Genomic DNA, 25,878 nt, shown 5'->3' on the forward strand with positions numbered 1-25,878 from the left:
GAAACATTCCAGTGGGACTGGGGCTAGGGTCAGGGTGGGGAGAGGCGACTTGTCATTTTTAAAGCTCAGTCTGGCTGTGCTATGGGGAAATGGCCCCAAGTGGGTCCTGAATGAATGGTCCACACACTGGATAGAAGTTGGTCACGGTGCTTCAAGCCAGAGCTACAGTAACAAGGACCTGGGAGGTGACAGACAGTAAGAAGACATTGTCATGAAATATTTGAAAGTACTTTAATAGGTATATGCAATATGGTTTTCAAACTTTTACCTGGAACCAGTTTGAAGACCCTGGCTAGAGATCAGTCAATTTCCCTAACTGAGCAACTGATTAAGGTCACACCCTCAACTACCTCCCATACTGGGTTCTCACACCGTGGGCCACAACACACCCGTCCTAATCACCCCAAGGCTAGGTACCAGACAACCAGGAGCAGCCTCTATGCCCAGATCCTGCTGAAAATACTCAAACCAGCCATCTAAACCTGTGTACCTTGCCTCACCCATTTCTTCCAACGAAAAACACAATAAAGGCTCTAGCCCACATTTTCTCCTGACTCCTTCAGTCTTTTGACCAACTCTGGGGCTTCCTCCTGTGGCCCTGCCTAGGACAGGGTGCTGTGTTAAAAATGTGTGAATCTTTCTCATTTCTCTCTCTTGATCTGCATCTGGCCTCACCACACTTCACCCAAGGTAAGTGGTTAAAACAGTATAACCCTGTTAAAATCTAAAAGGTAAATCTGAATTTAGTGAAATTTTAATAAACCAAATCATTAGATGATACAGGAAAAAGAATAGTAGAAATCTAAATGTCACTCAAACATTTAGTCACTTAGAGACCAAACTTATTGAAAACTCATAAGACAGAGCAAACCAAAAAAAAAAAAAAGTTGCAATGTCCTTTCCTACCAAGTTTGCAGACGAGTAGCAGAATTGTTTGATCTGATTTTTATTTCATTTTATTTCTCCTGTCCATCATCTGGCAGAGATGCTAAAGAACAATGAACAATTACGTGTTCAAAAAGCAAGCAGAAAACGAAGAATGAGGAATAAAAGGCCTGTTTAATCTTAAAATTAGATAAGTAATATTTGAATAATTGTGCTTTGACTAGAATAATAGCATAGCTTCTGCCCATGACGGACCCTTGATAAATGTTTGCTTGAGTGAATAAAAGAACTGACAGGATTCTTTAATTGCAAAAATGTCATTAAATTAATATTAATTATAAAATGAAAATCTCAGATAAAATATATAACTCAAAAATATATTACATTCAAGAGAATAGGACATGTCCTTTGACATGTGTTTATCTGCTAAGAATCCTAGAGTTGCGTTCACAGTTTAATCCAACTGTCTTTATAGATCTACATATATGCATGTTCATATATTTGAATAATTTTGCACATATTCAGTTTGAGACATAATTATTCAGCTTAATCATAATGCAGTGTTTGAGGTATTAAATGAGTACAAATACAACAACAACCCATGGAGCATAAAGCCCATATTTCTAAATCTGTTTGCAATTCTAAGAAACTCTAGTTAGTTCAAAAGAGATACTTTTGTTGACAGAGATCCAACTGGGGTTTAAGATATTATGACATATACACTCTTAACAGATAAAAGTAGAAAGGAAGAGACCAGAGCTAAGTAAGAATTTCAGGATGAATTGCACACCATCCTTTAGGATAAAATTTTTTTCTTACCTGTGGGGAACCATCTCTAATGTACAAGGCTAGAGAGATATAGTTTAAGATTTTAAACTTCAGTTTCCTTACATGAAAAGGAAATATAATTAAAAATGAAGTCTTCATGTTTTGAAAGGAACTTGAAAATGGCACACTTAGCCAAGTTTCTTTGATAAGTTTTGATAGTAATTGGTACCTATAGTGTTTGTGCAAGAGGCACATATAACCATAGCCCCACCTGATTATAAAATTTGCTTTCACTTTCATCACAAAAGTTGATTATGCATACCTGTTAGCTGTTATTCTGTGCGTCCATCTCTGAATGGCTCAGTTGCATGGAATAGGCTTTTAATAAGGGCCACATGGCAGGATTCATTTCTCTTATGCCATTTTGCCTTGCATTGGTCTTGCCACAGACTACAGATATCCCATAAATTCATATCTTTAGCCATAAGCAAGACTGGCTAAAGGGTATGGATACGACTCTACCAACCAATTATAAAAGTAGCCCAGAGTTTGTCCCTACTGACAACAATGCATCATCTAACCTGTGAAAGACAGGCCTTGACATATACTCTTGCCATCCATCCTCCAGCCCCCTGCCCCAGAAACTTCTCAAAAGGTAAATCAGATCAAAACCTACTTTAAATCTCAGACAAATTTCCCATTGCTTTTCAGATGAAACTACATTTATCACAACCCCCAAGTCCCTGCATGTTATACTCTCAGCCTCATTTTCTACCATTTCTTCCTGATTCCTTTTGACCCCCACTCCCCTCCTTTCCTTCCCACCTTTACGGCTAGCATTGAGTGCCTGCAGCTTTTCTAGGTGCACAGTGCAAGCTGTCAGTGGATCTACCATTCTGCGGTCTGGAGGATGGTGGCCCTCTTATCACAGCTCCATTATCTCAGCCATAATAATCTCTCTGTACTCCTTAAACACACAAAACCCCACTCTTTGTCTTCCGATGATCCTCTCATCCACCTGAAAATCCAGAATCCTACTTTCAGGTTAAGCATTGTATAATATGGGTTTGACGTTAGTTTCCCTGAGTAGTCTGTAAATCTGTGAGAGCAAAGACAGTGCCAATAGCTGTCTCTGCTAAATTTCTAGGACTAAGCAAAGTTCTAGGAATTTAATAGGAATTTAACAAATATTTGTTGAATGAATGAATGAATGAATGACAACAGTTTCTTTTATAAATAAGCACAACATAATTAAAGCCCTGTTTCTCCATGAGCCATGTCTCCTTGGGCGCTATTTCAGGGCACCATTTTTAACATGCAACAATGCCACAAAGGCCTCCTGCTCTTGTGTTCTCCAGCCTCATTTCTCACCACTCTGCATATTCACCACTCACTTCCTCTTAAACTTAGCAGTTTTTCCTTCATTCTGGGTGCTCATTTAATTTACCTGTTATTCCTTTCTCTCAATTTCACTGCCACTTCACTTCTGTATTAGTCTGTTCTCACGCTGCTAATAAAGACATGCCCAAGACTGGGTAATTTATAAAGAGGTTTAATTGACTCACAGTTCCATGTGGCTGGGGAGGCCTCACAATAAGGGTGGAAGGCAAATGAGGAGCAAAGTCACATCTTACATGGTGGCAGGCAAGAGGGGATGTGCAGGGGAATGCCCTTTTATAAAACCATCAAATCTCATGAAACTTATTCACGATCACAAGAACAACATGGGAAAAACCCGCCCCCATGATTCAATTACCTCCCACCACGTCCCTCCCATGACACATAGGTATTATTACAATTCAAGGTGAGATTTGCTTGGGAACACAGAACCAAACCATATCAACTTCCTTCACTTGGCTGTTCTTTCCTTATTCTTCAGGCCCCGTAAAAAATGTTTCCTCCTTGGAAGAGCATTCTTGGACAATCCAAGGGATCCTCTAGCAGCTTCTATACTAGAGCAGATACTTATTTTATCACTTTTCAAATATTGTTTACTTGAATTAATTTCCAAGTATAATTTTAGTTACTTGAGTAGTAGGGATATATCTTATCTCCCATGTAAATATTTAGTAGACTCTCAATAATATTTAAATAGCTCTTAGTAGAAATTTTTAAAAATATTTTACAAGTATATTCTCATAGTCTAAAATATACTAAAATATAAAACACATCCTGTAACAATATAAAATCTAAACAATTGACTAAGATTGGTCCTATTTTCTAACGGTATTTTATTATGTTGGTAAAGAAATAACATAAAATATACTATATTGACATTAACATAACCAAACACAGCTAGTAAAGCTTACTGAAACCCAGCAGGTATCAAGATTATCTGTCGATAGCTATCAGTAATCAAAATTTTACTTCATTTGATAAAGACCTAAATTGTTCCCTCCATTTCTGTAAAAATTACATTAGATACACAACAATATCTCACATGCTGCCATTTGCTCAAGTTAATTCTCAAGTGATATTTTTGGTTTCTGTACTAAATTACATAGGAATGATCTGGAGTAACAGTTTTCATAGCTTTTCAATAAAGCCAGAAAAACAATGCTCATGTTTTTTATTACTAGTCCAATTAAAAGTGTTTGTGTACAACAAATGTTCATGTAATCAGCAAAGACAGTAGTGCATTCAAGAGTACATTCTCTACTTTTCCAAAATTCACAGACCATAGATCTTTCTAAGGAAAGTTTTGCTTCAAAAGCTCAAATGTATTATTGATGGAGACAGAATTATAGTAATCCTGGGAGATGTTGAGGAGAAGCATTCGTCCTGAGGGTCTTCTGGGTTACTCAGGTTAAAGTCTTTAGTGTAAGAGGATTCAACATTAACAGAAAAAGTAGGTATATTAGTCCATTCTCACATTGCTAGAAAGAAGTACCTGTGACTGGATAAATTATAAAGAAAAGAGGTTTATTTGACTCACAGTTCCACACGCTGTACAGTAGATGTCTCTGGGGGAGCCTCAGGAAACTTACAATCATGGCAGAAAGGGAACCGGGTACATCTTCACATGGTGGCAAGACAGAGAGAGTGAAGGGGGTAGTGCTACAGACTTTTGAACAACCAGATCTCATGAGAACTAACTTACTATCATGAGAAAAGCAAGGGGGAAAGCTGTCCCCATGATCCAGTCACCTCCCACCAGGTCCCACCTCCAACACTCGGGATCACAATTCAACATGAGATTAGGTGGGGATACAGAAACAAACCACATCATTCTGCCCCTAGCCTCTCCCAAATCTCATGTTCTTCTCACATTTTAAAACATGATCATGCCTTCCCAACAGTCCCCCCAAAGTCTTAACATTCCAGCATTAACTCAAAAGTCCAAGTCCAAAGTCTCATCTGATTCAAGGCAAGTCCCTTCTGCCTATGAGCCTGTAAAATTAAAAAAAAAAAAAGTAAGTTACTTTCAAGATATAATGGAGCTACAGGCATTGGGTAAATCCTCTCCTTCCAAAAGGGAGAAATTGGCCTAAACAAAGGGGTGACAGGCCCTGCGCAAGTCTGAAACCCAGCAGGGAAGTCATTCGATCTCAAAGATCCAAAATAATGTATTTTGACTCCATGTCTCACATCCAGGCCACACTGTCATAAGGGGTGGGATCCCAAGGCCTTGGGCAGCTCCACCTCTGTGGATCTTCAGGGTACAGCCCCCATGGCTGCTTTCAGGGGCTACTGTTGAGCGCCTGCAGCTTTTCCAGGTACACAGTGCAAGCTGTTAGTGGATCTACCATTCTGGTGTCTGGAGGATGATGACCCTCTTCTCACGGTTCCACTAGACAGTGTTCCAGTGGGGACTTTATGTGGGGGCTCCACTCCCACATTTCCCCTCTGCACTGCCCCAGTAGAGTTTCTCCATAAGGGCTCCACTCCTGCAGCAAACATCTGCCTGGACATCCAGGCATTTCCATACATCCTCTGAAATCTAGGTAGAAATTCCCAAACCTCAAATCTTGCTTTCTGTGCACCCACAGGCCCAACACCACATGGAAGCCACCAAACTTGGGGCTTGAACCTTCTGAAGCAGCAGCCTGAGCTGTACTTTGATGGCTTTTAGCCACAGCTGGAGCTGGAGCAGCTGAGGTGCAGGGTGCCATGTCCTGAGGCTGCAAAGAGAAGCAGGGCCCTAGGCCCGGCCCACAAAAACATTTTTCCCTCTTAGGCTTCTGGGCCTGTGTTAGAAGGGGCTGCTGGAAAGGTCTCTGACATGGCCTGGAGACATTTTCACCATTTTCTTGGCTATTAACATTTGGCTTCTCTTTACTTATGCAAATTTCTGCACCTGGCTTTAACTTCTCCTCAGAAAATAGGTTTTCCTTTCTACCACATGGATGGGCTGCAAATTTTCCAAACTTTTATGCTCTGCTTCCCTTTTAAATATAAGTTTCAGTTTCAGATAATCTTTTTGTTCATGAATACGAGCATACACTTTTAGAAACAGCTAGGTTACCTTTTGAATGCTTTGCTGCTTGGAAATTTCTTCTGCCAGATATCCTAAATTATCTCTCTCAAGTTCAAAGTTCCACAGATCTCTAGGGAAGGGGCAAAATGCCCCTCTCTTTGCTAAAGCATAGCAAGAGTGACCATTACTCTAGTCCTTAATAAATTCCTCATCTCTATCTGGGATCACCTCAGCCTGGACTTGATTGTCCATATCACTATCAGCATTTTGATCACAACCATTCAACAAGTCTCTAGGAAGTTCCAAACTTTTTCACATCTTTCTGTCTTTCTCTGAGCCCCCCAAACTCTTCCAGCCTCTGCCCATTACCCAGTTCCAAAGTCGCTTCCACATTTTCAGGTATCTTTATAGCAATGCTCCACTCTTCTGGTACCAATTTTCTGTATTAGTTCATTCTTACATTGCTGTAAAGCACTACCTGAGATTGGGTAATTTATAAAGAAAAGAGGTTTAATTGACTCACCGTTCCACAGGCTATACAGAAGGCATGGCTGGGGAGGCCTCAGGAAACTTACAATCAAGGCAGAAGGGGAAGCAGGCACATCTTCACATGGTGGCAGGAGAGTGAGAGAGTAAAGCGGGAGGTGCTACACACTTTTAAACAACCAGATCTCATGAGAACTCACTCACTATCATGAGAATAGCAACAGGAAAGTCTGCCCCCGTGGTCCAATCACCTCTCACCAGATCCCACCTTCAACACTCAGGATCACAATTCAACATGAGATTGAGTGAAGACACAGAGCCGAACCATATCAATAGGTATGTTCCAGAGTGTGCAAACAACAGCTCAGGCCACACTAAAGGAAAAACCATTCCTTTTCCTTTGCTCAGAATTGTTCCTGACATAGATATTCCCATTATTTCTGTTCTTCCTGAAACTTACAAAACTAGGAAAATAGAAACTTCATAGCAGGTCAAAAACAAAAACAAAAAAAAGAAAGAAATTACAATCAATAAAAATTTCTAAAGTAGTGCAAACAGCAACAAAATGGTTAAAATAGTGAAATAAAAAGTAGACTGCAATAAAAATAATTATTAAATGTAATTTAACAGTTTCAAATAGTAAAACAAAATTGTAAAGTGCTTTAATGTTTAAAATAAAGATTAGTGAATTTAAAAATAAGTAGTATCAAATAAGATAATAAGTGACAGATGCTATTAGACACCTAGACCAACATCCTTTCTCCGTTTTCTACTTAGTGACAGACCCCTGATTTTCTCTGGGCACTGTGTCCCCTTTCTTCCATAATCTAAGACTACATTCACCAGGCCACCTTACAGCTAGGTACAGCTAAGAGCTGGGTGGGACTTCTGGAAGGCTACTTAAAATGGGTAATCTGCTGTAAGGAGCACCTTTTTAACCTTCTAATTTCATTTCTTTTCCAGGCTGGACCACTTGAGGCCCAGCCAAGTTGTCCAGCCACCTTGGACCCTAGTTGACTGGGAACATGGAGGCACACATTATGCTGCACATTAGAAAAACTGGACCCTGGTCCTTGATGACAGTGGGATTGCCTGACCAGCTCTCAAATGCTGCCTATGGGTCTTTTATATGAGGGAGAAGTCAGCTCAGCTTAAATCTTCTTTCTGCCCCTATTATTTGGGATTTTCTGTTTTGTGTCCCTGAACATAATCCTAACTAAAACAGACAAATTGGATGTAATCAGTAAAAATTAAAGCTGAAAATGAGAAAAAGTCCAAAACTATAAAATAATCATATATATTAATATGATGAAAGTTAACAGCCATAAAGATGAAGAAAATAATACAAAGACAAATTATAGTGTATGAAAACAGTTGAATGTAAAATAAAATGTTAAACAAACTAAGATAAAACAAACAAAATTTAATAACTAAAGGCAGTAGTCTAAGACAAATGCACTAAGTAAACATTATTGAAACTAACCCGGATAGCCAACAGGTATCACATTTCTCCCACAAAGATTCTTTTAAAAGGATCTCTGTTACTTGAGGTTCACACACACATAACCTTCAAAGTAAAGTTATATAATTTCACGCAACTTGCAAGTAAACACAGTTTTATTCACTCTTCGGAGGAAAGGCATCCCATTGTCCATGAAGCAAAGGGATGTGATCAGAAATAGAATTGCTCCAACCAAGAACATATGAGTATAAAAAATTCATATCTCCAACCAACAGCAGTGGGCTGAGGATAAGAGAAAAATTCCAGGCACACACTGGAAATTAATCTCAATTTTTTTTTCATGGATGCTAATGTTAATAGCTATAATTCTATAATACAAGAAATAATATCTGTAAGAAACCCAAATTTTTATTGGCTTTTTATTTGGAAGCAAAATAACACATTTGATAAAGTTCCCAGATAGCAGGTTTTTTAAAGCCTTACTTTGTTTGGAAGTTGGGGCTTAAGAAAATTTTAAATAATAAAATTCAGCCTTTGAATGACTTTTCTTTCCATTTTGCAGTCTACAGGTTTTAGGCGAAATTGCCTTTTCATGAGGGCAAGAAAATGATGGATCCTAAACTAAACTTGAGCTGGCAGTGCTCAGAGCTGCCTGATGAACTTATCTGAGGGTTCAGGCTCCCCACCCAATAGGTCTGGCTTCCTCCCCAACCCTCCACGGGATATGATGGACAACATTTCCAAAAATCCAGAATCTTTAAAAAATGTCATCTTTTTTCTCTAAGTATCTTGGGGATATAATACAAAGAAATATACATCAGTAAATTTCACTTAGTAGCATATTTCAAATCAAGATGATCATTTGTAGAAAAAAATGCACAATAATTGCAGTATAATTACTCTCCTGTTTAAGATTATCAAAACACTTTTCCCAGCAGTTCATTATTAAATGTGCGTAGCCACATCAGTGGTTGAAAAAACAATTCTGAACATAAGATTTATTGCCCATCTTCCAGACTCTTTTAACTCAACCTTTACCTTACATGATATTAATGATGCTGAAGGTTTGTTTTGTTCTTAAGAGGAAAAATAAAGACATAAAATTGAAAACACCAATTTTTGCTATAGCTACCTGAAGCCTTTATCCAGTGCCTGCAGCTCCAGCTCTTGCTGGTTTTGGCCGCTGCCCCTTCTTCCACATGTACCCCTCCACCCTGCCTCACCCAGGCCAGCTGGCCCCAGGTGCCAGTGTGCATTGTATCCCACTGAATTAGGCCATCATAATATGGAGTGACAGCCCCCTTCCACTGACACATCTGGACAGAGAGGCAGAGGACCCAGCCAGGTGGCCTGTGTGTGAGGGGCGTAGGATTAAAGGACAGGGGAAAGGGACACCAAAAAGCACAGACAAGTAGCAGCTAGTGGTTAAACGGTCACTAGAAACTGTGAATTGGAAGTCAAAGTAGTATAATCCCCAAGATAAACGGGAAGAGAAATGAAGCTGCTCCAAACGAAATGCTCAAGATCCAGCAAACACATTTCCTTGTCAGAATATAGATTGACGTGTGTGCGCTTGTGCAGTGCACAAGGGGTGCACATGGGCGTGTCCAGTTTTAGGCAGTGATCTGTTCTTTGTAAGTAACTTCTTTAAATAACACAAGTTCTATCTCTTACTGTAAAAACAAAGTGTGTGTGTTTAAGTGTTAACACTTAAGATAAAATCTTTGTAAAAACATATTACACTTTGTTATCATTTTCAACAAAGTGTGTTGAAATACAAGCCCTTCTCTTCTGAGATGTGGGGCGATAGATAATAATACAACTGGACCTCTGTCTCTAATAGTAAAGCAACTGAGACCCCATTCATGTTTGTACCTGACGTGCCCCGTGCTCAAGCCCATCCCGCCTTGCCTCTTCCATCCCCCTGACTCAATCCACTCTGCCCTGTGGATACCTGGACTCATGGCTGCTAGCTACACCATCATCCTGTGCCTGAATCTACATCCTTGGCTGTGATGGTGATTCTGGCCTGATATATGAGAAACACCAACATGATTTTGACAGATTTTTCTCACTGTTGCTGAGCATTCGCTCTTACCTCTGAGATCACTACTGTGTTCAAGACATAGCTGAGGAAATTCCTAAAGCTCCAGATGAGTCTGTCTATAAACTGTGGTGGTCCCAGTTTACAAAACCACAAATAATTGTGCTTTAAGAGAAGAAAAATAGCATGTTGTCAAAAAATATTTTTCCAGTGGACTAAACAGACTCCTAAAAATTCCATCCTTAGGAACCCTCGTCTAGGCTAACCCATTTTCTTGGATCAGGTAATTAGATCAGAGGACCACCCACCGTCAGAGAACCAGGCTCTGAAGGACAGCTGAGTTTTGGTGGGAGGGCCAATAGTGTCCTGGAAGAGAAAGGGCAGATAGAGGAAGAACATTGGAACATGAGCTTTAGGGGGGCAGGGCAGGGCGAGGCTGGCAAGCACTAGCATTAATAGGAGGGTGATCCCTTCGAGTCACTGTGCACCTGTGCAGGGTCAGCCCTAGCTAGGAGAAGCAGGCACAGGGACGGGACAGCAAAGAGGAAGCCAGACCACTCTTCACATAGAGGCTCTGACATACACACAGAGAGACTGTGTGTGTGTAAAAACAAAGATATCGAAAATGGGTTAAAAAATGTTGGGGAGGCTTAATCCTATGCCTGTGTTACCCCTGATGGACCAGTGGCAGGTGCAGTAAGAACTGAAGAGCTGAAACATCACTATCTAATAGTTGGCTTTAGAAGGAATTATTGCTTAATTTCAGCCACGGTTTATTATAAAAAAAAATCCAATTCACTCATGGTATATAAAGTCATATTTTTGGCCTTGTAAACAGCTAGACTGGTGAATGTTGAGGGAGTGCTGGCAGCAAGAACTTACCTTCGATATTTTGATTAGTTCCACTTGGCTTGTGCAAAATTGCACACATTAAATAGAGCAATGCCTTCACAGTGACTTAGCAATTATTCTGCTATTATATTGGTCCCCCAAACCTGCAGATTTTACCAAATAAATGTTTTAAAGAGATCGTCATTAAATCCTAACAATTTTATTCCCAATGAATGCTATGAGTTCAGTGCCATGCATATACCTCTAAAAACATCACATGGCTAGAATCTACAAGCAATACAATTGTTCTTAGGCTCTCAGAGCAGAGGTTTTCCCCTGAAGATCATACTAATTCAAGCAGGCGTGAAACAAAATAATTTCAAACTAAAAAGTGGGAATTTATATGTTCAAAAATAAACCCAGATATGGGAACATGCCGTTGGAAGTGGAATAAAATTAAAATTTGATAATTCCATTCAGACATCAGAAACAAGCTCAAAAGATCTATTGTACGTAATGCTGACTATGGTTAATAAAAATATATTTTAAAATTGAAAATTACTAGGAGTGTAGATTTTATGTGTTCTCATCAGAAAATACAAGATCTGTTTGTATCTGAGGTAATGCATATGTGAATTAGCTTGAGTCAGCCAATCCACAATGTATACATATATCAAAACCTCATCTTTTACACAGTAAATACATATAATTTTGCCAATTAAAATTAAAATATATAAATAAAAAGAAATATAAGAAAGTGAAAAAAATGAAAACCTGATAGATGCAGACAAGTGGAATAAAGATAATGTTAGAGAAGTGAGAGAAAGTATCCCTATAAACGTCTGCACACAGTTTATCATTTTCTGGTCTCTCAGTGATGAGCATACAAACTACCTGAGTGTCTCAGTCACCTACTGCTGTGTAACAAATCTTCCCAAAGCTTAGTGGCTTAAAACCATGTGGACAATTTAACTGGATTCTCTGTGAGCTGGGTGAATCTTTGGCTCCATTTGATGTAGCCTGCTGTCACCCATGGGCTACGAGGCCCAAGAAGACTGGGGTCCCCTCTATGTGGCATCTTTCCCTCCACAGCTTCTTCAAGTAGACTCTCTCTCCAGAAAGATCGTCTGGGCCTTCCTACAGCATGGCAGCTGGGTTCCTGAAGAACAAAAGCAGAACTTTCCAAACGCTTAAAGGGCTAGGTCTGGAGCTGCTCAGCTTCACATCTGCCATGTGGTATTGGCCAAAGCAAGTGACAAGGGCACTCCAAATTCAAGGGAAGGGGAAAACAGATTCCACCTTTGATTGGAGGAATAGCAGGAGAGCATAGTGAAGGGAGAAGTTGATGGTCCTCCTTGAAAACTGCCTAACACATTGGGTAATATTTAGCAGTGTCTCATTTTCCCATTGGCAGGAATCGCTCACTATTTCATGACATACGGTCACAAATAAAAAGTACTGCCAATAGCTTTGTTCTCGCCAAAGAATGGAGTGGCTGAGCACATGAAAAATAGCATATCACCTAAGTGTATACAAATCAATACCCATAGTGCCTTTACCACTGTATTATTACTATGGTCTTTGGATAAACAAAAATACATGTTTTAAAATGCACAAGTGATTGCTTGAAGAGAATAATTACATTAATTAGGGTAATCTATAATTATATTTAAAGAATTCTCAAATAGTAGAGGAAATCCCATTCCAGAAATATGAAAGAAATATACTAAAGTAGATAGATTCTGTATGAAGCAGGTTCTCGAATAACATCGTTTCATTCAATGTGCTTTCATTATAATTTTGATGGGGAAAAAATCCAATTCCTATCCGGAGCCACTGTCTGAATGCAGTTTGCATGTTCTCTGCACTTCTGCATGGATTTTTCTCTGGGTCCTCCAGTTTCCTCTCACATCCCAAAGCTGTGCCCATTAGGTTTATTGGTGTGCCTGCAAGGTCCCAGCATGAGTGCATATGGGTGCCCATTAGGTTCATTGATTTGTCTGCATGGTCCCGGTGTGAGTACATATGGGTGTGTGTTGAGTGCATCCTGTGATGGAACAGCTTCCTGTCCATGGTTGGTTCCGCCTTGTGCCCTGAGCTGCCAGGATCGGCCCCAGCTACCTGACACCCTGAACTGGAATAAGCATGTTGGAAAATGAATTAATACAAATTATTATAAAATAAAAATCTTAAAGTCTATGAGAATCATACAGATGCATAACAATAAACAACGCAAGAGGAAAGTGCTCAGTGAGCCTGCCATGTTTGTGATGAATTGGTTTTGAACTGTGTGGTGGAAGGAGGTGCTCCTGAAAATTTTCTCCTCCAAAATATTTATTCCTTTTTTAATTTTTTAATTGAAAAAAATAATTGTACATATTCTTGGGGTATATAGTGATGTTTCAATACATATAATGTATAGTGATTAGACCAGAGTAATTCGCATATCCATCTTCTCAAACACTTACCATTTTTTATGTTGGGAATGTTCAATATCCTTCTCTTGTTACTCCTTGATTTAACCCCACCACTACTATGACCACCATAACTCACTGATTTACCAAAAATTGAATAAGTCATTATCTTGTTTTTATTAATCTTTCTTAAATGTATATATAATACACAGTTATTTCAAAAGTTAACGTTAGAAGGGTTTTGAGTATTGATTTACATGTTTGGTGATGGTTTTGTTACTAGGAATATGTCATAGGAACTTAACTCTTGTTCATATCAACTAGTCTATGGTAGAATTGATTTCATTATAGTAATTCCACCTAAAGTCACAGTTTCCAAGAACCTATGGATGGTATTTGGTGAGGACTTATGTTACTGGCACCTAAATTCAGCATGTGCATAATTGAACTCATCTTTGTGTCATCACATGTTTCCTAGCTCTGGAAAGAGACTAGTGTCTCAGTCAGCCAGGTGAAAAATGTGAGACCATTCCTTTTACTGATCTGTTGAATGTTCATCATGATCCAGCCAAATCCACCTGGTTTCCAGTGCAGTGGATTCTACCCTACAAATGTATTTGGTGTTCATTCTTTCCCTATGATTGCTCTGCTCTCTATCTAGCTCAGGCCCTTAATCCTGGCCTATTCTTCGCAATAATGCCAGCTACCTTCCCTGTCTCTGGCTTTATTCCATTCTGTCCATAATTCATATTTCTACCAGCACATACTAAACTCAGTACGTACTATGTCACTTCTTTTTAAAAAATAACGCCTTCAATGGAACTTCTAGATTAGAATGCAGATGAATTAACGAATTCAAAGAAATGCCTCATCCAGATCAGATCTCTTTTGATATCCAAGAAAGCATACAAGTGAAAGTTGACAATCCAATGAGCTTACATCAGAGTCAAGGAAGGGTTGCAGAATGTCAATGGGAGGAGATGAAAAAATGACATTAATAGCTGATGCACATTCTACCTCCTAAGTCAAAATGATGAGACAGGGAAAGGAGAGATACCAATTCTTAGTACCAACTCCAGATATGGGGCAAGAAAACTGCACTAAACTAGAAATAATAAGTACAAAAACAAGAGGGTGAAGAGAGAGGAAAAGAGTTAAATCTAGTGAAGAGGCATATAAGCAAACAAAAATAAAAGACTTCCCTTTAGTTTTCTATTATCTTTCTCTGTGCCAAATTTTTATGCTGCACCAAGCACATGATACGTGCCAGAGTGTGGAGTCATGGGATGCATACATATCACTTGCGATGGCACCCCAGATCAGCAGAGCAAGCCTGGGGCAGGGAAGGCCTGCCATGGGGTGCTGAAGACTCCCTGCTCGATTTTGTAGGCACTGCAAATCATCCTGAGAAAGACAAATGAATTGAAGCAGAGGACTTGACATGGAGTGGAAGGGAGTCATGTTAGAAATATTCATATGGAGAATCCACAAAACTTAGTGTGTGCCTGTAGGAGCAGGTGAATTGCTGCAAGCATTCATCATCATCACAGCCACAATGGCACCTAACAATAAGTATTGTCTATGCAGCCCCATTTCAAAGATGAAGAAACAGAGGCACAGGGAGATTAAATAACTAGTTTCTGGTTAGATGGTATAAAAGGCAGAGCCAGGATTTGAATCCAGATGGTGCAGATTCTGCCTTCTGAAGCACCTCACAACTCTGCATGTATTTAAATGGTTTTGATCTTGGTATGTGCTCCAGCCACACTGAATTGCTGACATTGGTTTCCATTCACATCAAGTGTTGTCATGCTCCAGCTACTTTGGCTGTGGCCTTCTTCTGCTGGAATTCCCTCACTGCCCAGACAACCTCATCCATCTTGCAGGTCAGCTGCACAGTCCACTTCTCAGAAACCTTCCAAGTGCTAAGCAGCGGTTTCCTGCTTTCTGTACACATCGCTGTTACAGCAATTACCAAACTGTTGCAACTATTTCAGAGAAAGGAGCTTCTGTCGTTTTATGATGAAATATTTTTGCTTTTTGAAAAGTAAAGGAAATAAGTAACAACAACCCAGGAAGCGACCACTCACAAATATAGCTGAGACCTCCTGAGCACATCTCCCTGACCCCAAGTCCTACGGTGATGTTTACTTTTACCGTGTGTGTCCTTACACTTTAGCCTTCATACTCACGTATAAAATAATCAGGCAAGTTTACATGCTTGTACCTTCATATTACCAGTATACTATATGGATACTTTTGCATCTTAATATTTTTTTTTTTTGAAACGGAATTTCACTCTTGTTGCCCAGACTGGAGTGCAATGGCGCGATCTCGGCTCACTGCAACCTCTGCCTCCCGGGTTCAAGCGATTCTCCTGTCCCAGCCTCCCAAGTAGCTGGGATTACAGGAACATGCCAGCATGCCCAGTTAATTTTTGTTTTTTTTTTTTTAAGTAGAGATGGGGTTTCATCATATTTGTCATGCTGGTCTCAAACTCCTGATCTCAGGTGATCCGCCCACCTCGGCCTCCCAAAATGCTGGGATTACAGGCGTGAGCCACCATGCCCGGCCACATCTTGCTCCTTTTTAATCTGCATTTTGTTTTGACATATAATCCATGATGTAGTTCTGCTTCACTCACTTTAATTACTGTTCCACTGTATTACTATGCACAATGTATTTTCTCTTCTACTGATGGATATTTTGGTTGGATCCAGTATTTCATTCTTCCAAAGAATGTTGAAATAACACTTTTTTATGTTTGGGTCTGCTTGTGTGAGTGCCCCTGGATTGCATACTAAATCTCAGAGCATTATCAGATCTTGCTTAGTGTGCACTAGCAGTACACTAGCAGTATATAAGACTCCCCATTGCTTTACATACTTGTCAGTTCTTTGGACTGTAGAGCTGATTTTTTTTTCAAAGTGATGAATATGAAATTGTATTTCATGGTTATTTTTATTTTCATTTCTATAAGAATTATTAAGGCTGAGCAACTTTTCACTGGTTTATTGGCCAATTGCATTTCCTATTCTGTGAGTAACCTATTTTCTATCCTTTGCCAACTTTTTAATGTAGTTGTTGTTTGATTTTTGCTTACTGATTTGAAAGAGGCCTTTTTATTTCCCGGGTAGTAATCCATGAATTTATATATTCTGTCAATATCTTCTGGCAGTCTTTGACTTTTTTTCTTATGTGGTCTTCATGGACATAATTTTTTAAATTTTTATATGGTAAGTTTTGTTAATATTTTCACTTACAATTTTTATAAATTTTATTTCTAACTTGTTTTAAAAAGACTCTCCAACTTCATCTGTAAAACTATTGTCCTATATAATTGGTATTTACATATGACACATAATACTGTTTCTTTTTTTCGCCACTGATTTTTGAGAATGTTCATTACATCAAGCTTTGTAATTATGCTTTTTTTTTAGATGTAGTCTCACTCTGTTACCCAGGCTGGAGTGGGAGTGCAGTGGCATGATCTCGGCTCACTGCAACCTCCACCTCCCAGGTTCAAGCGATTCTCGTGCCTTCCTAGTAGCTGGGACTACAGGTGCATGCCACCACGCCTGGCTAATTTTTGTATTTTTAGTAGAGACGGGGTTTCACCATGTTGGCCAGGCTGGTCTTGAACTCCTAACCTCAGGTGATCCACCCGCCTTGGCCTCCCAAAGTGCTGGGATTACAGGCGTGAGCCACCACACCCGGCCTATAATTATGCTTCTTAAAGATCATATTATTACCCATCAGGTATTTATTTTTTTAATTTTACTTTATTGATACATAATATTTTACATGTTTACGAAGTACATGTGAGTATGTGTTACATGCATAGAATGTGTGATGACCATCTTGAGTGTTTATCATTTCTATGTGTTGGGAACATTTCAAGTTCTTTCTTCTAGCTACTTTTAAATATACAATACATTGTTGCTAACTAGTAAAGCTTCTCCTTAAGTGTTATTTAACAAATATGTATATATTGTTAACTATGTACCAGATACTGTTCTAAACACATAACAAATGTTAACTCCTTGAGTCCTCATTCAAGTGAGAAAAACCTAGAATGGGAGAAGTTAATTGACTACATAACACAGCTAGTAAGTGGCAGAAACAGGATTCAAACCCAGTATAGCATCAGAATCCATGCTCTTCACCATCACGATATTTATGACAGTATACTACACAGGCTTGTTTTTGCTCAAGTCTGTCAAGTTATTTATTCAGTGTTCCTTTCTTCTTGTTCCATTTTTCATCTTCCTGAATAATGTCTTCTAGTAATACTTTCTGCAAGAGTCTGAGAGTAATAAACTCTCCCTCTCTCTTCTCTCTCTCTCTCTCTCTAGCTCATGTTTGTTAATCTGAAGATATCTTCGTTGTCTTTACCTCATATTCATCTTTTGATGAAAGTTTACCTGAGTGTACAATTCTAATTTGGCCATTAGTTTCTCTCAGTGCTTTAGCAATATTCCATTCTCTACAGGTTTCCCTTATCACTGCTCAGAAGTCACATATCAGTTTGTGTTGTTTCTTTGTCTTTGCTTTTAAAAGTCTTGTCTTTGCCTTTGATGTTATACATTTTTCCTATGATTTGACTGTGTGGATTTAGTTTTACTTATCTTGTTTAGGACTCGTTAGGTTTCCTGAATGTGAAAATCCCACGTTGTTCAGAAATATAGGAAAAATTCATGCCTTAAATACTAATTCTCTCCAATCTCTCTGTAACCTGTACTAGATATATTTTAAACTTTTTATCCACCTTGTCATGTCTCTATATACTCTAGGGAAACTTAATTGAGGAGAAGGCTTAGAAATTTCTTCCAAAACTAAACAAACCCTTTGACCTAGCAGTTCTACTCCTGCATATTTACCCAGAAAAAAATGAAAATCTATATCCACAAAAAGACTTGTACAAGAATATTCATAGCAGCCAAAATCTGGAAAAAACCCAATGTCCATTAATAAGAGAGTAGATAAATGAATCTTGGTATTTTAATATAAAATAGATGAATCTCAAAACTATGCTGTGTGAAAGTAATCTACATGAAGGAGTAAAAACCTAAAGATTCCATTTTTATGAATGTTTGGAATAAGCAGAATTTATCTACAAGGAAAAAGCAGTGGTTGCTAGATGTAGAGTCAGAAGGTATTACTGGCTAGAAGGGGTATGAAGTCATAGAAATGTTCTGTATCTTGATAGGGGTTTGAGTTACACAGGTGTATGCATCTATCAAACATATTAAATGATGCACTTAAAATTTGTTAATTCTAATATATGTAATTTTTACTTCAAAAATCATAAACAAATATTTTTATTTATAATATATTTAATGTTATTTATGAAAATGGATATAGTTAATGTAACCTTTCAATACAGTTAACAAATGTAGTTAATAATAATATGTTGAATTGTTTAGGTATGAAACATACTGATATCTGCAACTCAATTTAAAAACATCACGAAATAAGATAAATTGATATATAAATTTGTCTATCATTTTAAGATGTTTTTAAGCTAATGTAACAAAATGTTAACTATAGTATAGTTTTAGGTATTCTACATAAAATCTTGTAACTTTCTCTACACTTGAAAATTCTTATAATAAAATGTTAGGGAAATTTGCTTGTCTTGTTACTTTCTCATCTTTTGACTTTATCTTTTATACCTTCAATTATTTTTAAAATGCTATCTAAACTTTTATCTCAGTTCCTCCAGACTGAATTTGATTGTGTACTGTGCTTGATGACACTCACTCATGGTGTATTGCTTCCTTGTAGAATTGTAATTGTGTGTTGTAAACTCATATTTAGATAGTCCTAGCCTGAGGATATTTTATGCCAGACAGATTTTCCTTTATTTCAGCCTCATGTCCCAAGGTTATTTTTAGATTGGAATATTTTTAAGTGCTTTTTAAAAGTCCTTCTCAGCACAAGATCTTTAACATCAAACAGATAGTATAAGTCTTACCCAAATCTTAGTTAAAATAGGCTAATTTATTTCTTCTTACCTCATCTCCATGATCAGGCCAATAGCTCAGTTTTCATCAGCCTGGTGTGGTAGCCAATCATTTTTCAGGCCTATTTTTTGTTTGTTTAGACAGAGTCTCGCTCTGTCACCCAGGCTGGAGTGCAGTGGCACGACCTCCTCTCACTGCAACCATCGCTTCCCAAGTTCAAGCAATTCTCCTGCCTCAGCCTCCTGAGTATCTGGGACTATAGGCATGCACCACCACGCCCAGCTAATTTTTGTATTTTTAGTAGAGATGGTGTTTCACTATGTTGGTTAGGCTGGTCTCCAACTCCTGACCTCAGGTGATCCACCAGCCTCAGCATCCCAGTGTTGGGATTACAGGCACGAGCCACCTTGCCAGGCCAGGTCTACCCTATAGCTGAGAAATAAAACAACCAAGAATTCCCAACCTTATGTTGGTGTTTCATCCCAATACCCTACCTCCTTTAGGCCCAATGCCCCATCTCCTATCTATTAATGGTCCTATAACTCAAAGTCCTGGTTACTAAGAGAGATAACACCCTGTTAGAGCAGCAAATAGTTATCCACTTAGATCTCCCTTTATTTTGATTTCTATTGATTTGGTTTACTTTTCTATAAATTCAGGATTTCTAGGTGTTTTGTAGCAGGAGGATTTTTATGCTTTTAATATTTCATATTGCCATAAATTGAAGTCACCCATTGTTTGTGTACATGTTGGTCTGTTGGTCGTCACTAACATGCGATCTAACTTATGTCTCAGCAGCTTACATAACAATTAATACATGACATATAATCAATAAATAGTTATTAAATTAGTGATTTTGATTATAAATTGCAAACAGATTTAGAAAATGCAAATTAAACATTACTAATAACTAATCTTTATATTCGGATATCATCTAATTTTCACAATCATATTGTGAGTTAGGTAATAGTAGTCTAATTTATAGACTAAAACATTTAGGCTTAATGGGGTTAAATAAATTTCCCAAGGTCATATATCTAGCACACAGCAGATTTTACTTTCAAATAGAGGGCTCTTTGATTCTAGAGTCTACACTACCATATAAATTATTAAAATGTACTAAAAATAGACTGAATAAATGAACAATTAAGATATAAATTAATACAATTATTAAGATAATCTGTAAAAGGCTTCTAGCCTATGGAAAATGGTATTTTCAAATTCTCTAATAACAAATAACTCCCACAAAATATAATTGTTCTTTTGTACCTTTTAGAAGGGCAAAAGTTAACTGACCAAAATTATTTTTAACAAATATTATAGACTTGGAGAAAATGTGTATTATATAAAGAGCTCAAAGGCCTGAGGTTCTTGTGTGGCTAGAAAAAAGGAATAGAGTAGAATAAGTAAAATCTTGTACCTAGCAATCACACAAGGAAACAAGATGAGGGGAATAGTAGACACAAAACATTCATTTAAAAGTTGTGTATAGTACTAAAAGTAAAAAAAAACAAGAGCCTAAATATTCAACAACAGAATAATAAGGAAACTGTTATATTTATCCAATAATTATGATGCTTGTATAACAAGAAGACACATTAAAAATAAAAAGGCATTGGCAAAGTCTTATTTGAGTTCAAAAAAAAGCAGCATAAAAATCTACAGAATGCTTACAATCTGCAGTGTTATATAGGTGCAGAAAAACACTGAAAAAAGGTATACCCCAGCATCAGTAATATTTGGAGGGTTTATTAAGGAGAATTTGAATAATAATTTTGGACAAAATTTTTCTATTTAAATTTATTGAATGAAACTTTCACCATTATTAAAAGAATTTTTTTTTTAATATGCGTATATTTACGCATTTATACTGTCCTCGGTGGCCCTAATTTCTAGTAAATTTAAGATGGGCCAAATATGTTAGAAACCTCCTTTTCCAACCTTAATATCCAACATTTGCCATCTTGAATTCTCTACTACGGACAATCAGGCTTCCTGATGTTTCCTAAATCCAACTCTGGCCTTTGCCCTCTCTCCTTGCTCAGGCTGTCCTCCATTTGAAGAGTCTCTCCTGGCCTCATTTGATCTTCATCCGTTAAAAGCCTACATGTTGGTTAAGGTCCAGCTCAAAGGTCACTATCCTTACAAGGCATTTTTTTATTCCCTCACCTGATCATGATCACCTGAGTTTTAATTACTTTTAGCCTTGGAAGAACCATCTGTGCTATAGAGACAGTGAGGCCCAGGTGAAGCTGACCTTAAACAAACGGCATTCTTCAAAATCAAGAGCTTTTTTGTTGGATTAGTTAGAAGACTTTTTGTTTTTGTTTTTGTTTTGCATCGACTCAATACCAATTTCTGCCTTTGTCATAATTGTCCCTAGTCAACCTTTTTTTTATAGTAGAGATAAATGTATCGCATTATTTTTGTCACCCTTCATTTACAATTTACTTTTTCAATCAATTTCTGATGTTTATAGTGGCCACATCCACTACTCCTACAGTTCCGTTTCAGAGGCCATCGGAGCTCTACCTCTATTATTTACTACCCATATCCACATCAAGCCTCCCTCCCTTGCTCTTCATGAAATGCATCCATGATGGGACATTGATCTCACTATTCTGTGAGGATCTGGTTGTTTGTCTGCATCTTTCTCTAAATCTGGGATCTGAAATTTTCTTATTGGATAACGAATCCCCATCACATACACACATGATAAATATTTGTTTAATGGAAAAACAAATGCATGAGAGTGGCATGATGAAAACAGGTGAGTCTGGATTAAAGCAATTGGTCATCTGTTTGGTCCAATTCCCAGCAACCCAGGTTTACAAAAGTGTGTGTTGCAAGAGCTGCTCTTGCTATGAAATGATGCCATGAATGTATAACCTGTTACTTACTTTAGAATCCTTTTTACTTAAAGAATAATCTGACAATGTCCATTTCAATACATGGTTTTAATGACATGACCCCCTAACTACACTTTCTGATCTGCAAATTCCTGTTCTCATGTATTGTATGGTTTTACAAACTGCACCTGTTTGAAATGAACACAAAGCAAGAAACTGTTTATGCAGAAAAACCAAGTGCTCTGCATTCTCCAGTTACTCAGGGAGAATGTTTATGTGGTTTACCTTGCAAAGCCAAAGGTCTTTTGCAGCACTTATGCACCTGAGGGAAGCCCTGAGGGATGTCAGAGTTAGCCTTCTGGTGGGTGAAGGTGCCATGTGTCTTGTCTATTTTATCTCCTTCACCCACTACCCACCTCCTCCACCACCCCACCCCACCCCACCCTCATTCTCCTTTTTTATTCCTTTCTCCTCTCTCATATTATTGCGTACAGGGCTGTGCGTTAGCATTTAGCATATAATGACTTACACATAGAAGATACTCTACATGCATCAAATAGAACTTTAAATAAACAAACCTGGGTATAGATCACTAGCAAATGCCAAGTCTTAGCAAAGCAGAACTCTTAAAATTAGGGATATACTAAGATGATGAGTAAAATCACAGAATGGAAATGTTTTTTAATTTAAATGTATTATTGTATATTTGTCTGAGACATCTGACAGATCTTTTTTTAAAGTACACAATTCTAAATAAATGCTTTGGTCAAAAATCTTGATCAATCTCTCTCTCTCTCTACATTTACTGAATTGAAAAGGATTCCACAAAGATACTAATGAGTAGCAAAAGGCCCAGGAAAACCGCCACCTAAAAGTTGGTCAGGATAAAAGCGTCTATTTTCCTAACAGAGCTGCACCACGCAAGGGTAAAGCCTCCTTTTAAGTGTTGGGGCAAATCCAATTCACCCAACACAATCAATTCATCAGCCTAATCTATATTCAGAATTTTCAAAAACAGTAGTTTTCCGTTTTGCAGGCATCTAAAAGTCTGCAATGTACTTTGTAAAATGAAATAAAACATATTTTTAATATTTGGCCGAGACTTAAATTCTCAAGAGCCAAGATTTCAGAGCAAATATTTCCACATTAATTGAAAATTTTATTGTCAAATATATTTCATGGTTTATTCGTGCAGAGTAGTGCTTCTTGTCTTCTACCATTCATTCCAATGATTTCACGGAGAAGCCAGAGGCTATTTTCAAAATTGGGGTGACATTTAAAATCAGGGTGACATTGTTTTTCTCACATGCAAAAATAATGATTTCTTTCTTTATGCTGAATATCTTCTTCACTGGGTAATTTTGTTGATAATAATATCTTTTCTGCTTAGCTCACAGGACAGTTATGAAAACTACAAAGAGATAGCATGTGCATCCACCATATAAAAAAGAATTTTATAAATATTGTATATGATTATTATTGTTATTCATGCAAAGTAAGATTCAAGCATCAAAGACTCATAGAACCAATTGAGGAAATTAATTTAAAAGTGTACATAGAGAGGAGAGAGAGAAAGAGAGATGGCCCCTGATTAAGGCACAGTTCTGAGGCAACGGTGCCTGTGTTCAGTTTTGGCTTTACTCATTACTACCTCTTTAATCTTGCACAAGTTACTTAACTCATCTAAGACCCCAAATTTTTAATCTGTAACACAGGGGAAATAAGAGTTTTGTTTGTTTGTTTGTTTGTTTGTTTGTTTTTTAGAAGAAGTCTCCCTCTGTCACCCAGGCTGGAGAGCAGTGGCGCCATCTCGGCTCACTGCAACCTCCGCCTCCCAGGTTCAAGGGATTGTCCTGCCTCGGCCTCCTGAGTAGCTGGGACTACAGAAGCCCACCACCACACCCAACTGATTTTTGTATTTTTAGTAGAGGCGGGGGTTTCACCATGTTGGCCTAGCTGGTGAAATAAGAGTATTTTTATCAGGTTGGTATATTAGTAAGTTAGATAAATCATTGGAAGTTGGTTTCTACATAGTACATGCTCACCTGTCAGCTATTAATATTTCACTGAAATGTAAGTACCAGCACTTTGGGAGGCCAATGCAGGGGGATTGCTTGAGTCCAGGACTTTGAGACCAACCTGGGCAAAACCCCATCTCTTCAGAGATGATGATAAAACCTTACCTTTATAAAAAAAGGAAAAAAGTGTAAGTACCTACTGCAAAAGGAAGGGCTATATCTGCTTCATGCATTCATTTATTCTTTCTTTAGACAAATACTTATTGACAGGCCCTGTCCTAGGCACTGAGTATACAGTCTCTGCTGACAGACAATGAACAAGTAATTAATTTCCAGAAGTGGCAAGTACTCTAAAGAGACTAATACAGATTAATCACATGGAGCTATAGGAGTACAGAGCTGGAAGCAGGTACTCTAGACAGGGTGGTCAAAGAAGGCCATCCACAAGGATGACATTTGACCTAACACCTGAAGGCTGAGGTGTCAGGGCACATGCACCAGCCATGCAAAGATCTAAGGGAAAAATGTTTCAGACAGAGGAAACAACGTTTGCAATGTGTCTGGTACAAAAACTAGCTTGTTGTATTCAGAAGACAGAAGAGTTCCCAGTGTGTCTCAAGCATGGTAAATGAGAGGAGGTATATGAGATGAAGGTGGGAAAAGACGGAGGCCATATCATGTGGGTCATGGCAGGCCATACTAAAAAGCTAGATTTGTTCAAAATGCATTATGACTTTGAATCCCTTATCTTGCATAGTCTGAAAAATATTAAATGTTCAGTAAGTATCTTTTGAATAACTTGATATATAAACATGGTATTTTTAAGTAATTATGTGAAGAGGGCATTTAGGATACTTGGATATTTTGAGACTCCCAAGAGATGCCTTATCTCAGGGAAAGATCAGAAATCAGCCTTGCATTCCATTCTTAAAACACTGGTCTCTAACTAATTTGGCAGTGACTCCTAGAAGTAACATCTCTCCTTCGTTCATCACATTCAGTCAAAACAGCTAGTATGACCATGCTTCATTGGGCAAAAGTGAGACTGCTTTTACTCTGGAGTAAAGTTTGTCACATTGGGAATTATAGCACAGATAGTTCATATCTGTGATGATGTAAATGCTCTGTTCATGTTGTCCAAATGGTAGGTACCAGCCACATGAGGCTATTGAGCACTTAATATGTGGCTATTGTGACTGAGAAACTGAGTTTTTTATTTTATGTATTTTCAAATTTATTTTAATTAATTTTAATTTTAAGTAAGGGCCCTACGGGTACTGTACTGGGCAGTGCAGGTTGTATTTTTCTTTGCCTTTACCATTAACCTTCTTGAAGTAGCTCATCAGCCTCCCGCTTCTCATGCCTGCTGGCTGTTCCTCGCTCACTCCCAGCATGTGCTGTGGCCCATTGACTGAGCTTCTTCCAACCACAGTCATGGATAGGGTTGCTGTCTGAGCCAGTTACATGCACCCTGCTCTTTGGCCCTGACTTGGCTGCAGCCCAAGGCTATGTCTCGCATCTGTGGTGAGATGATGAGGAGGAACTGGTGAGGCCACACAGACACATGAGGCATGCCCATCTCTGCAGTTCAGTGAATAACCCCAAATTGATGGGTCAGAAAAATCTTCCTTGTTTGCAAAGGGCAGCTTCAAACATCTTAAATGAACTGCACTGGTGGTACATTTGCCAAGTGAAGAAGACACATCTGTTTCAGATCAAAGCAAGATGAGAGATGCTC

Source organism: Pan troglodytes, chromosome 7, assembly GCF_028858775.2.
Source record: "Pan troglodytes isolate AG18354 chromosome 7, NHGRI_mPanTro3-v2.0_pri, whole genome shotgun sequence".
Classification (NCBI taxonomy): Eukaryota; Metazoa; Chordata; class Mammalia; order Primates; family Hominidae; genus Pan; species Pan troglodytes.